This window comes from Lepus europaeus, chromosome 4 (genome assembly GCF_033115175.1).
Source record: "Lepus europaeus isolate LE1 chromosome 4, mLepTim1.pri, whole genome shotgun sequence".
Lineage (NCBI taxonomy): Eukaryota > Metazoa > Chordata > Mammalia > Lagomorpha > Leporidae > Lepus > Lepus europaeus.
The window spans coordinates 36070801-36082814 of record NC_084830.1 but is presented as its reverse complement, the minus strand read 5'-3'; positions in this window follow the sequence as shown (position 1 = coordinate 36082814).

Genomic DNA, 12014 nt, shown 5'->3' with positions numbered 1-12014 from the left:
GGGTTTTTCATATATTGCTTTGATTGTATTAAGGAATGTTCCTTCCATACCCAGTTTGCTTAGAGTTTTCATCATGAAAGGGTGTTGTATTTTATCAAATGCTTTCTCTGCATCTATTGAGAGAATCATATGGTTTTTCTTCTGCAGTCTGTTAATGTAGTGTATTATGTTGATTGTTTTACGAATGTTGAACCATCCCTGCATACCGGGGATGAATCCCACTTGGTCTGGGTGGATGATCTTTCTGATGTGTTGTTGCATTCTATTGGCCAGAATTTTATTGAGGATTTTTGCATCTATGTTCATCAGGGATATTGGTCTGTAATTAGGAAACAGGTGATAGGGAGTGGGTACTGACCAGGGAATTCTCATTAACATTTGAGCCAAGCTCTGAAGGATGAGAAGCAGAGAGCTATGGGAGGCACAGAGAGGAAGAACAGAACACGGATTGGGGGGTGATCCAGGATGGCTGGTGCCTTCTTGGGAAACAAGAGTGGAGCATGGAGAATTAGGCAGGAGTTGCTGACATATATACTCTGTTACATCATGCTAAGTAGCTTAGGTTTTACTTTTCATTTCAATGAGAATTCACTTCTATTATGCCTTTTTTGATTATAAGTACAGAAATTTTAATTAACTAAAATATGACCAAAAGAACAGTCAAGAAAAAAAAAAAATCTGACCCAAGCAGACCTTCAATAATAACTTCAGGAGAGTTTCAGTTTCTCTTTACTTTCTCTATTTTAGCTCCACTGTCCAGCAAGCTTTCACCTAAATAGTGTAGATGTTGGCATTAATGTCTCCAGGCTAATAGCTGTTTTCCTTGTAGTGAACATTTTCGAGGACAACTCTTACTGTTCTGGCAGTCAGAAACTCTCTTTGGAACCAGTCCCTTTGACACTGGTCTACTGTACTTAGGTAACTTACCCTTCCCTTGAGTTTGAGGGTGGAGACAGTTTTATAGGAGCAACGTGCGGATCACAGAGATGGAGGCTTCCACAAAGGAAAGTTAAAATGCTCATGGAAGAACAAGAGGTCAAAGCATTTAGGCAGGCAATCCAAACAGATTTTCACCAGACATTTGCAGGTTTTTAGAAAAGAAATGAATGCATTCATTTGGTACAATATTTTTTATCCATAATTGTCCCATTTAAAAATATATTTTTTTCTGATTATTCTACAGTTTAAGATAGATTATGTCATGACCTTCCATTCGTCATGCTGGTAGAAAATTCAATCTTCTCAATGTGAAGTAAATTCAAATTATAAAGTTTCTCCTTCATTTCAATCCTCTCTTAGCCACTGAAATGGTCTTCATGTCAGTAATTTATATAACAAAATGGCTTTATGAGTTGCAGTTTCTATATTAGGGATATAACTCAAATACTTCATGGGTCAATGCTGGCATTCATTGAAATATACATCATCTTCACTCTTCTTCACATTATCTCCACTGGCATCCATGGAAATGGCAAATTCCCATTTGAGATGAAGACCCTGTGTTCTCTCCCATGATGAGCCAAGCTACCCTGGGGCATTTCTGCATCCTTTTTAATGTTGCAGTAGCATCAGATTTGGGGGAGGGACAAGTCCAGTCATTTTGCTTAGGCACTGAGTCTAGTTTTGCCTGTCAACCACACCTGGATGTGAGACTTGCTGGCAGGCTTCCTGACTTCCAAGTAGAGAGGCTAGGGATATATAATTTGCTAATTCTGCCAAGCCTCTTTTGGAAAGAGGACAAGATAGAAAAGACTACATAAGATCCTTCTTCGGAGGACTACCCAACTCAGTCTCTTGTGTCTTGTCAGGCTTTTCTTCTCCCTCTCAGCCTTGATTTTTCTTTTCTAAAATGAAATTCAGGGTAGAAATACTGTCTTAAATGCCTTCTGCTCAACTGTAATATTCACATATAATAAGTTGGATTTTGGTGATAAGAAGGCAGACTTTAAATACTCAAAAAGTTCTTTATAATATCCTATCTTTTATAATTTTCTTAACATCTTAAAGTTTATTATTACTAAGAATTAACTATCGTTTTTCCTGTTTTGTATAAATTCTCTTCCCAGAAGCAGTGAACGCAGTCCACACTAGTTGATATCTGGATGTCCCTTTATTGATAACTGCTGTGTCTTTCAGATCCACTGTCAGTCTTTCTCATAGTGTGATAGATATATACTATCAGGGCTAGTTTTTATGAACCATGTTTTTCAGGTGACCATTCCCTAAGAAGTAACTTCCAAGATATTTTCTAATCAACAATTATCAAATAACTTCTGAACATTTAATTCCAAGAGCATCAGATAATGGCTAGGCTTTTCTACTTATCATCTCCCCCACAGAGATGGTAATTGGAACAGATGTCATATGTGCTATATTCAGAACTGTCAATGAATCCGCTCTGCCTAAGGGAGCCACAGTCCGACTGGTGGGACAATACCAGAACTCCTGAAGCCTAGGCTACTAAGACAACTGTAGACTCACCAAAGTTGCTTATAGCTAAAGATGCTACATAGACTCTTTACTTTATTTGACCACCTGAAACCAAGCCAACATAGTATGTCCAACCAACACTGTAGGTAAAATGAATAGTTGAAATTCTTTCACAATTAAAGTCGCTCTTTAACAGTAATAGAAACAATTTCTAGAATGGATGCATAAAAACAAATTTAGGGGCACAAGGAACACGCATACATACATATATACACACACACAAACACACACAAAATAACCAATTATCATGCTTCCGAAGAAGAAGCACAGTAAGTTTATCAGCAGACAAAAAAATGGAAATCAACAAATTGCCTGATAAAGAATTCAAAATAATAATTTTAACATAAGAGAATACAGACAAATGATTCTACAACTTTAGGAAAACAATAGAGGTATGAATAAGAACTTTAGGCAAGCGATAAAGATAATAAAAATTAACCAATCAGAAATCTTTTAGAAAGAACAAAATAAATGAAATTAAAACTACAGTTGAATCTCAAAGGCATAAGGAAGGAGCCCAGCATTGCAGCATAGGGGGATATGCTGCTAAGGCATCCCATATCAGAGTACATTTAGAGTCCTTGCTACTACACTATTAATCCAGCTTCCTGCTAATAAATGTGGGAAGGCAGTAGATGATGCCTCAAGTACTTGGGCCATTGCCACCCATATGGGAGACCAAGATGGAGTTCTTGGCTCTTGGATTTGGCCAGGTCCAGCCATGGCTATTGTAGTTATTTGGGGAGTGAACCCGCATATAGAAGATCTCTCTCTCTCTCTCTTTCTCTCTCTCCCCTCCCCTGTCTCTGCCACTCTGCTTTTAAGATATATAAGTAAATGAATGTTTTTGAAGAAAGCAGAAGTGAACAGACAGAAGAAAGAATTTATGAACTTGAAGACCAATGATTTGCAATAATTCATTCAGAAAGAGAAAAAGGAAAGAAAATAGAAGAATGCAGAGAGCCTTTGAAAGGACACCATTAAGCAACATTCACATTATGTATGTTTCCTAAGGAAGATAGAAGGGAAAAGACACAGAAAATATATCCAATGATATATTTCCTAAAATCTTTACAAATCTTGGGAAAGATACAGACATCCAAATCCAAGAGCCTAAAACATTCAACCAAAAATTTCCCTTTGAGGCACATAATAGTAAAACTGTCAAAAAGAGAGAATTCTAAAAATAGCAAGAGAAAATGGTCAAGTCACTAACAAGGGAATCCCCCTTATATTAAGGTAGAGGCCTTGGCTGAAGCCTCACAGGCCTGGAGTGAATAGAATGTAATATTCAAAGTCCTAAAGGAAATAAAATATTGCTAGCCACAAATACTATACTCAGGAAAGTTATCTTTCAGAAATTAAGGAGAAACAAAGAATTTCCAGGACAAACAGAAACTGAAGGAGCTCATCACTACCAGATTATCCCAATAAGAAATACTTAACGGAGTCCTGTATTAGAAACAAACGGGCGAGAACTGAAATGCAAGCACCTGAAAGTACAGCTCTCATCAGATTCAACTATGCAAAAGAGAAAGTGAAGTCTAAGGGTTCATATTTCATGTTGACGTTTGTCTACATTTGATTTGCTGTAAATTGTTACCAGTTTTCTCACCTGTATAATCTAGGAATATTTTCTTTCTCATTAGATTTTGATATCATGGTTTTGTTTACTCTTTAAATATAAGTTAGAAAGCATTTGATCCTTTTGTATTTATTTTTGACAGGCAAAGTGGACAGTGAGAGAGAGAGAGAGAGATAAAGATCTTCCTTTTTGCCGTTGGTTCACCCTCCAATGGCCGCCGCGGTTGGCGCGATGCGGCCAGCGCACCGCGCTGATCCGATGGCAGGAGCCAGGTGCTTCTCCTGGTCTCCCATGGGGTGCAGGGCCCAAACACTTGGGCCATCCTTCACTGCACTCCCTGGCCATAGCAGAGAGCTGGCCTGGAAGAGGGGCAACCGGGACAGGATCGGTGCCCTGACCGGGACTAGAACCTGGGGTGCCGGCGCCACAAGGCGGAGGATTAGCCTAGTGAGCCGCGGCGCCGGCCCTTTTGTATTTTCTGAAAGAACATTTTAATGTACTTTTATTTTTCCTTAACTCTTTAGTAGAATTAGCCAGTGAAATTCTTTAGGGCCTTAATTATCCCTAAAAAAATATTTTAAAAATGAATTTAATTTCTTAAATATATTTGGAGCTATTCAAATATTTTTCCATATCATTATCTGTATTTCTTATAAGTTGCCAAAATCCTAGGCATCAAATGGCTTAACACCTCTAAAAAATTAAAAGATGGAGCTATCATGTGATTTACTAATCCAACTACTGGTGCATATCCAAAGAAAATTAAATCAGCCGGTTAGAGAGGTACCTGCACCCCTATGCTTATTGTACCATTAATCACAATAGTGAAGATCTGGAATCACCCTAGGTGTCAATCAGCAGCAAAAGTATAAAGCAAATGTGGCATATGTATACATAATTGGCTACTATTCAGCCATAAAAGTTGAAGTTCTGAAATTTATGACAACATGGATGAACCTGGAAAACATAATGTTAGGTGAAATAAGCCAGGCACAGAAAGAAATATCATGTGAGCTCACTCCTATGTGGAGAATAGAAAGTTGATATAGAACTTGAGAGTGGAACAGTTACTGGAGAGTAGTGGGGGATGGGGAAATGTTAGCCAATGTTATAACTGGAAAAAAGGAATAAGCCCTGGTGTTCTGATACATAGTAGACTACGTTAACAAAAATGAATTTTATATTGCAAAAGAGCTCAAAGTGGGATTTTTTTTTTTTTTGACAGGAAGAGTAGACAGTGAGAGAGAGAGAGACAGAGAGAAAGGTCTTCCTTTGCCATTGGTTCACCCTCCAGTGGCCTCTGTGGCCGGCCCACCGTGCTGATCCGAAGCCAGGAGCCAGGTGCTTCTCCTGGTCTCCCATGCGGGTGCAGGGCCCAAGGACTTGGGCCATCCTCCACTGCACTCCTGGGCCACAGCAGAGAGCTGGCCTGGAAGAGGGGCAACCAGGACAGAATCCAGCGCCCCGACCGGGACTAGAACCCAGTGTGCCAGCGCCGCAGGCAGAGGATTAACCTATTGAGCTGCAGCGCCGGCCCTCAAAGTAGGATTTTTAAAAGAATGTCCACCATAATAAGCGATAACTTTTTATATTAATCACTCTAATTTGATCATTACACAATAAATATATTTATCAGAACATTACAATGTACTCCATAAATATGTATAATTATGTGTTGATCATTTTACCAAAATTTTTAAAAATGAGTCAATTAAAAATAAAATTCAGTTCTTGATAATAAGCAACAGATATTAATTCTTGCTATTGTAGGCAAAATGGATTCCCTTGGATCACATTTGGATATCACAAAGGAATGGCATGTAGCAAGAATCAAGGTAGCATGTCACCACTACAATAGCAAAGAATAACCTCTGTTACTCCCTTCCTTTATCATTTATGTCTAGGGAGAAACTATCGCATTGGCGTGGTCCAGATCACATCCAACAGACTGAATTCAGAAGAACAGGAAGAGGGAGAATCTGACCCCACAACTCTGTAATAGGAAGCAGATGCTACTTTCCAGTAAGATTGCACGCCATAGGAAAAGGATGACTCCTGGGACACAAATCAAAGTGGGATTGAAAGGAAGCCTCCTTGATAGGTAAAAAAATGACTCAGCTTCATTGCACCATGGTCCAAGAAGATGCATGGTATGATTTCGAATTTTTTGAATTTGCAGAGACTTGCTTTATGGCCTAGCATGTGGTCAATTCTAGAGAAAGTTCCCTGCACTGGAGAGAAAAGTATACTCCCTGGCTATAGGGTGGAAGGCTCCATAGATATGTGCTAGGTCTTTTTGGTCTATGGTGTCGATTAACTCTGTTGTTTCTTTGTTGATTTTCTGTCTTCTTGATCTGTCCATTGCTGAAAGTGGGGAGTTGAAGTCCCCCATGACTATTGTATTTGAGGCTATATGTCCATTTAAATCCCTTAATATTTATTTTAAATAGCCACATTCCCAATAATTAGGTGCATATACATTTATAATAGTCACATTTTCCAATTGAAATGTTCCTTTAATCAATATAGTGTCCTTCTTTGTCTCTTTTAATAGTTTCTGAGTTAAAGTCTCAACTCCTCAGCTCTTTTTTGGTTTCTGTTAGCACGGATTATCTTTTTCCATCCTTTTACTTTCAGTCTGCATGGCTCTTTGTTGGTAAGATGTGTTTCTAGTAGGCAGGAATAGATAGATTTTATTTATTTTTATTTATTTATTTTTTTTGACAGGCAGAGTGGACAGTGAGAGAGAGAGACAGAGAGAAAGGTCTTCCTTTTGCCGTTGGTTCACCCTCCAATGGCCGCCGCGGTAGCGCGCTGCGGCCGGCGCACCGCACTGTTCGGATAGATTTTATTTTTAAATCCATTCAGCTAGTCTGTGTCTTTTAACTGAGGAGTTGAGACCATTTACATTCAGTGTGACTATTGTTAAATACTGACTTTGACCTGCCATGTTTCCATAAATAGTTCTGTTTTTATATTTTGGATTTCATTTGTACTTTTGTTGGGTTATTTTCTACATTCATCATTTTTTGTAGTGATGTTCCTGTTTCTGTGTTTCTGTCTGGGACATCCTTGAGCATCTTTTATAGGGCCAGGTGGATAGTTACAAATTCAATTTGTTTTTTTTTTGTGGAAGATCCTAATTTCTCCTTCATTTATCAATGAAATTTTTGCAGGGTACAGTATTCTGGGTTGACAGGTTTTTTTTTTTTTTCCTTAGGACTTAAGTCTATGTCTCTCCATTCTCTCCTTGCCTTTAAGGTTTATGATGAGATGTCTGAAGTGAGTCTAATTGGGTTTCCTCTGAATATGATTTGTCATTTCTCTCCTGCACAATTTAAGATCTTTTCTTATGTGTTACTGAGGAGAGCTTTGCTACAATGTGTCATAGTGAAGATCTTGTCTGGTCCTGTCTATTGGGAGTTCTGTATATTTCCTGTACTTGGAGGTCTCTTTCTTTCTCCAGATTGGGGAAATTCTCATTATTTCATTAAGAAGCCCTTCTAATCCTTTCTCTCTTTGCACACCTTCTGGAATTCCTAGGATTCATATATTGGGTCATTTGATAGAATATTATAGATCTCTAACCGTATTTTTTTAATTTTCTAATTTCTTATTCTTGTGTTTTGTTAGACTGTATTATTTCCAGAAATTTATATTCTAGTTCTGATATTCTTTCTTCTAACTTATTCTATAGTTAAGGCTGTCTACTGCATTTTTTATTTGATCTATTGAATTCTTCACTTCTACTATTTCATTCTGACTTCTTTTTAATATCTCAATTTCTTGGGAACAGTTATCTTTTAGATTATGAATTTGTTTCTGATTGCTCCTAGGTAATCTGATGATTAATTTTCTGAATTCTGTTCCTGGCATATTCTCCATCTCTTCTTCAGCTTCTATTACTGAAGAAGAGTTGGAGTGTTCCTTTGGGGGTCTCATACTGTCTTCTTTATTCTTATTAAGGTTTTTTCCTTTGTTCCTCAGCATTTCCAGTTGCTTTTCTCTTTAATAGGTGTCTTGGAGCTTGTGGTGATATTTCCCTCTACAATGAACTGCTGTGTGTCTGTGCATTGCAAATGGAAGCACATAGCCCCACCTCCAAGAGTCCTGCTCACTTCTTGATCATGATAGGGGAAGGTATAAGATCTCCAGTGCACTAAGCCGCACCTAGTGGGGCTGGGCTCGCTTCTCACTGGTATGTGAAACGAGCTTGAGATTTCGATATTTAGGACTTCTCCTTCTTGTACAGCTTACAGTGTGTGGGGGGGAAATTACTCTGAAATGTTGACAACCTCATTCTCAGGTGTGGGGTGTTGTGAAGTGGCCTCCACAATTGATGGCCTTGTGCAATGTAGGCAAATGTGGTAGTCCCCTGCTTACGTTTGAAAATGTAAACAACCAATAAGCTTCTCCAGCTGGCCACAGATCTGGTTGGGGGTAGGGGAGAGACATAGATGGACAGGGTGTGCCTGACCACTCTGTTTATTCCCTTAAACTTTCTCTTTCTTTCCACTTGGAACTTCAAGCACAGTTGGCCAGGCTCCTCCATCCACTGCTATCTGTAGCTCCGTGGACTTGCAACCTCATGTCTCACCTGGCCTGCCTGGTGGTTGCATCAGTATCCCCATTTGGCTTCTCCACTGTGCCTTCACCACTTTTTGATCCCTCAGCATGGACCTGCTCATTCTCTCTGTTGGACTCCTGGGCTTCTCTGCACGAAATTCTCACAGCTTTGTCACTGGCTTGTATCCCCTTTCCTTATTAACTATATATTTTGCCCCACATGACTTGGAATGTCTTGTTGCTATACCGCTATCTTGGCATCAAGGGTATTACTTTTAATAGTAAAAATAATCTCCATTATAATATTTGATAGTTTTTGAATATTTACTATCAGCTAAACAAGGTATGTTTAGCACTTTAATAACATTGTTTCATTCAATCCTGATAACCACTACATGAGTGTGTACTTAATGTTATGCATCAGGATATCTATTGTCATTGTTATTATCATTCCAATTTTATAGTTCACATTAACAGCAACTAATTTGCATACAAATGATTTATATTTATAATTAATTAATTGAGTTATGAGAGAGTGATATCATCTACTAGTTTACTCCTCAACACTTTCAATGGCCCTGGACCAGGGTCCAAAGCCAGGAGCCGGGAATGCAATCTATTTCTTTCACATTAGTGGCAGGAATCCAATTACTTAAACCATCATATGCTGCCTCTTAACATGTACCAGAAGCTGGAATCAGCAATGAAACTGGGAATTGAATTCAGGTACTTCCATACTGGAAGCGGGCATCCCAACCTGCAGCTTATCTGTTAGTCCAAATACCTACCCCAAGGTTTCACATTTAGGTACAATTATTTAAGAACCCATTAGGGAGTAAGTATTTGGCCTAATTCTTAAGATACCAATTAGATGCTTATGTTCAACACATGAATACCTGGTTTGGTATCTGGTTCGAGCTCCTGATTCCAGATTCCAGCTAAAGCAGAACCTGGAAAGCAGCTGTGATAACTCAAGCAATGGGTTACTGACACCTATATCTCAGCAGATATATATGTCCAGGTCCCCCTTGGACCCTGTATCCAAACCTAGGAGAGGTGCTACATTTATATTTGCTATATTCTTCAGTTTTGTGTTTACTTATCATTAGTAAACCCCTACTCAAATAGTTTATGATAGTTTTTAAAGTTTTACATTCAGCCTTCTCTTTTCATATTCATATATATATTCATATATAGTTCCCCTTTCCTGGTTGGACCCCTATTGACATGGCAAGATGATACTTTCATTCTTATTTTGCTAAAATTTTATTATAAATAGTATTATTAATGGGCATTGAAATTTAATCAAGAGGGGATTCAAAAATGGTGAAATAGGGAAATGACATACTGCTTTAGGCTACGGGAACATAGTAGCAAAAATGTGGAGGGAAATACATTCACAGGGGAGCATTGGAGAGAAGTTTTCAGTGGAAATTCTACAGAAGAAAAAGGGATGCTGTGGATCAGCAATGGAAACTGTGGACATGCAACAATGAATGTGGACAAAACACAGGATACCCACAGCCAAGAGCTGGAGGAAGCTTGACAGCTTTAGATAGCAAAGTAAGAACAGACTGCAGCAGCCCATGCCACTGTTAATATTACCTGAAGGAGAACCTGGAAGACCACACAGTCTTTGAGTCCAATCTAGAGCCCAAGGAGGACAGGGTTCCCACCTAACCAATCAAAAAAAAAAAAAAAAGGCACGTTTCTCTCTCCCCATTCTCACTCAGTGGTGCCCAGTAACAGGCAGGCTGGGATAGGGCACCATGTTGACACTAGTAGAGGCTGCAATAGTTCTTGTGCACACACCCAGCACCTGGCAGGTACAAGGCATCATACTGACACCAGTAGAGGCTATGGTGGTTCTTGTGCATGTGTGTGATCCAGGGATTTTACCAGAGAGAAAAATCTACATTCCTCACTGACCTTGAATATAGATTGGAGGATTGGGCACCCACATAGGACTGTGAGGCACTCCAAGCCTCTCAACATATAACAGGCTCTGGGGCACAAGACTCCTAGGTCTATAGGCAGTCACTGAGTACAGCGCTCAGAGTACAGGCTCAGAGTTACCTGGGTTCATTCAACAGCATAGGTTAGTGTTGAACCCACAGTGGGCTAACCCAGGGCATTGATCACCTTGGAAGATAGGAGGTGAGGGTGTGATTACATTGACAGAGGAGACATACCCTAGCCCTTGCTGACAATAGAAAAGATCTACCATGCCCACCCAATGTAGGTGTCACCTTAGATACTCACCCCACCCTGGAGCACTGAACAGAGCTCCCTGTCCATACCTAGCACATGCCTCTGGGTATTCACTGAGAGAGCAAACACTCTGCAAAGCCACCAAGACATAGTTCCAAGAAAAAAACCATTAGAGAAAAAACCAACAAATAAATGCCTAAAAATAAATGAAGAAATTCAAGAAACAAGAATAAGGAAGACAATATAACTCTCTGAAAGGAAAACAGCAACATATCAATATTAGAATATGAAGATGAAGAGATTGATTAAATGTCTGAAAAGGAACTCAAAAGATTAATGATAGGTTTACTCAGAAGCAATAAGAAGCTAATTCACAAGTTGAAGAAATCTATCCATGATATGGAAGAATTTTTTTTTCCATGAAATTGAGAAGTCAAACTGAAATATTAGAAATGAAGAATTTAGTACGTCAAATAAAAATACAGTGGAAAACTTTAACAGACTTGGTGAGGCAGAAGAAAGAATAATATCTGAGCTAGAAGATAAATCAGAAATGTACAGTCAGACAAAAAAATAGAAAAATTATAAACAGTGTTGGAGATTTATTTATCAAACGACCCAATACAGGGTCTTTGGAACACAGGAACTTAGGAGTTCCTAAATATGTGGAAACAGAGAATGGATTATAGGGCTATTCAGTGACAAAATTATTAAAAAAAAAAACTTCCTTAATTGGGAGAAAGTAAGGGACATCAATGTACATGAGGCACACAAAACCCCTAATAGAGATGACCAGAAAAAATTTTCACCACAACACATTGTAGTCAAACTTTCAACAGTAATACATAAAATAAAAAAAGATTCTAAAATGTACACGAGAGAAATGCCAGATTACTTTCAAAGGATCACTAATTAGACTCACAGCAGATTTGTCATCAGAAACCCTATAGTTTAACAGAGAATGGAAAGACATAGTCCAAGTTTTAAAAGAAAAAAACCTGTCAACCCAGAATACTGTAACCTGCAAAGTTTTCACTTATGAATGAATGTGAAAAAAAAATCTTCAATAATAAACAGAAATTGAAATAATTTGTCACCACTTATCCAGTCTTACAAATGATGCTAAAGGATATGCAATACACAGAAACATTGAAAGATAATT